A 3,785-nucleotide genomic window follows, 5' to 3' on the forward strand; every position below is an offset into this window, starting at 1 on the left:
TATATATATATATATATATTGATGAGTAGTATTTTTAAAAAAATTAATTGACTACAAGACTACAAAGATTTATAATAAATTAAAAGTATTAATTTAGAAAATAGAATAAAAATTATTAAATTAGATTCAAATGATGTTTTAATATAAACAATAATTTTTAAATCTTGCCCCGATTGTTAACATCTTATGGCTACGTGATTAGGGTTGTCAAAACGACACTTTGTTCGTGAATGACTCGTTAAGCAAACGAGCCGAACACGAACACAATTTTTGAGCTCAAAATATAAACGAGCCGAACACGAGCTGAGCATGAAAAAGAATAATTTAGACAAATATCTCGTGTTCGGCTCGTTTACACCCCTATACCCTAAATCATTTTTATTTGAATCATTCATACAAGAGTAATTTTGCCAATTAGCATGAACATTTCTTCCGACAAGAAGACAAAAATCCAATGCAAAGCCTCATTACCGGCCGGCAAATTTATGACTACAAAATGTCTGGCGCAAAAATGCGAGTTGTAAAGGCAATTAGCGCGGGAATTGTTGACATTGATGTTTGTATCATCGACAGCATATGAAATGTTCGCCATTAGAATATTGAGACAAGGTTCTTATGGATGTAAAATCTAATGACGAAAAAATTATCCAACAAACTCAGACGCAAACTTAATATTGGAATTCGAGCAACCATAATTTCCTTTGAGAAAATCAAATACAAATCCAACTCAAAGACCAAAAACATTTTAATTTCACAAATAAAGTGTCTATCTGACATTTACTCATCACCAACACACAACAGATTGTACAAAATTTATGGACAATAACAGCAAATAAAATTATTATACATTACATAAAATTAAGGCTCCGTTCGGGGCCACATTTTTCGAAGTTTTTTTTTTCTCGCGCTTTCCAGCAGGGGTAGAGTCCGCTTGCCCCTAAAATAGGCTGAACGTGTTGTGAAAAACGACGATAATAAAGCAAAAAATGGAACGAGAAAAATTGCACGCATGAAAAACAACAGAGCGACACACAAATTACGTGGTTCTACAAATTTGTCTATGTCCATGGAGCTGCAGAGAATTTTATTTCTTTGAGGAATTTCACCGTCAAAAGTCTCGATGTTTACAAGAAAATCTATATTTTCTTCTATTCCTTACTCTCACTCTCTCTCTCTCTCTCTTCCTCTCTTTCTCTCTTAGAACACTTGGCTTGGTCTCACTTATAATAAGCCATAAGAGGCTATTTATAGAAATCAGGAGAACAACTATAGAAATCAGGAGAACAATAGGTGAGAGGTAGGTGAGCGGTAGGTGGGATGTGGTAGGTGGCGGTAGGTGGGAAGGTAGGTGAACAGTAGATGAGATTCTTAATTAGAAAGTTAATTAAATTACGGTTAACCGGATCTCCACATTACCCAACAATTCTCTCACTTGGAGACTCGGACAGTGACTGCATCACCTATTGGCTGCATGATCTACTAGTTGTACCGAACTTTTTCCTCAAACATGATATCCTCCACCTATGTAACTCAAAGCTCATGTCTTCACGCTAGTAGAAAAACTAAAGTCAAGCACAATTTTAGTTTCTCACGAATAACACCCTCAGTTGACATATCACTGTTAACGTAGTTTTAAACCACCAATCTCTTTCTTTGGTTACTCATGTATCTGCTTAAAACTCCCACTACATGAGTAATATCATGCCTCTGCTAAAAGCCCTTTTCAACAAGTCCAACTTTGTACCTCTTGCTGCTATCAAGCGCAGTCTTTACTCGGTACACCTAATTGTTGTGCAATGTCTTCTTCTCTGAAGGAAGTTCTGTCAGCTCCCAAGTCTGATTCCCTGGCAGGGATTCTATCTCCTCCTCCTTAGTCAGCTCCCACTTGCTTGAATTCTCATCTTGCAAGATTTATTTATAGCTCTGTGGTTCTCAACCATTTACAAGGTTTGATTTTCCTGTCTTTTGCGCTCTGCCACTTTTTAAGAAATTGACATTGTTCTGCTTCCCATAATGCACCTCTGACTCATGTGTCCACACCTGAGTAAAATTGTAGTCATATATAGTGTGTCAGTTTTCTTACCTCGAGCCAGTACTAATGCTCATTTGATAACCTTCCAGGTGCTATCTAAGAATATCATCGAATGACCACCCTCATTGAGTTGTCCAACTGAAATGAGGTTTTTCTTCAACTCATGAACGTGTCTGACCTTTTGCAAAGTTCACTTTCTCTTGTTAGGGAGTGCAATATCAACATCTCACATCCCCACCACGTCCAGAGTTTTTCTATCAGTCAGATATACCTTCCCAAAGTTACTTGCAAAATAATTTCGCATTAACTCCCGACGGGAAGATGTATGGAAGGAAGCCCTTAAATCCAGCATCTAGTTATCAACAGAACTGTGAACTGTCAGCAATAACGCATCCTATATTTCTTTAGTTACAACATAACATCATCATTCTCCTTTTTGTTAGGATTCATGCAGTTTCTTTTTATGTGGCCAACCTTGCCACAATTTCAGCTGGTTGCCTACTGGCCAGACTTTGATTTTGATCTTCCTCTGTTTGAGTTTTTGTCTTATGATCTCCCTCTGGATCAATAATCAGTGTCGAACTCGAACCCAATGTCTTGCCAGAATCTTTTCTGCGCACCGCTTCAGCCAAAATCAAATCATGAATATCATCATATTTCAATTTAGATTTACCTGCAGAACTGCTAACTGTCATCCTCATGACTTCTTAGCTATTTGACAATAAAGCCAACAATATCAATGCACATATCTCATCATCAAAATCAATTTCAACAAACAGTGCTAATTTTTCCCTGTTTTGAATAGATGAGTCATAAGGATCCCTAAACCCATTTCAACAAGCAGTGCTAATTTTTCCCTGTTTTGAAGGGATCCAAGGGCTAAATTTATGATAATTTGTATTGCTTGTGTTGTTGCTCCTTATTAATTGTGTGGTATTGTTTGCTTTTTTATTCTTTGGTTTTCTTTTTTCTCTTCAGTCGTAATGATGAAAAAATGAGCTCAAGGAATTTCGGGACATCCCGACGATTGCCCTACCACTGTGGCCTCAAAACTTTCCTGCTGGCATCATGACGACCGCACAACTATTGAAGAAAATTTTATAGCTGCCTACGAAGCATCATAGAACAGTTTCGCTTCTTCCGTTGAGCAGACAGTTCGACGGATTCCCCTGATGACGACAATCGAGAATGGAGAACATCGCTCGAGGAAAGTCTAGCACGAGAGCTACATCGACAAAATGTTAAAAATAATATAATTATCTTATTAATTGTTATTGTAATTGTTTTAGACTTTTTTTTACTCTTTTGACACTCACTATGACGTGAGCTGAATATGTGTAATTCTAGACTCTTTTTATTTGAACTTTTTCCTTAAAGGTGTCATATTTATGGCTTTTGTGATTGGCTAAAAATTGTAGAAGTCTATTTTTTTACATTTTTAGCTTGTAAAGTAAATTTCTGTTTCTGATGTATCGTATAAAAGACTGTCATTATTCAGTTCCAAACAGTTTAACTAAACAGAGGTAAAATTGTCATTTTTTCATAAATAATTGTCCTACAACTGTTTTCACACAGCTGCAACAAATAACCAGCCAGCTTCCTCGTAGCAGCTTCCCCACAACAGCTTCATGGGGCAGCACAGTTGTAATTGCGCCAAACAGAACCTAAGTTGTCTATCCAACAAAAAATTATAAATTGTAAAGAGAAAATATATTTGTAAAATATCATGTTCAAATACCATATAAGAAAAAAA

This window comes from Phalaenopsis equestris, unplaced genomic scaffold (genome assembly GCF_001263595.1).
Source record: "Phalaenopsis equestris unplaced genomic scaffold, ASM126359v1 Scaffold000347, whole genome shotgun sequence".
Classification (NCBI taxonomy): domain Eukaryota; kingdom Viridiplantae; phylum Streptophyta; class Magnoliopsida; order Asparagales; family Orchidaceae; genus Phalaenopsis; species Phalaenopsis equestris.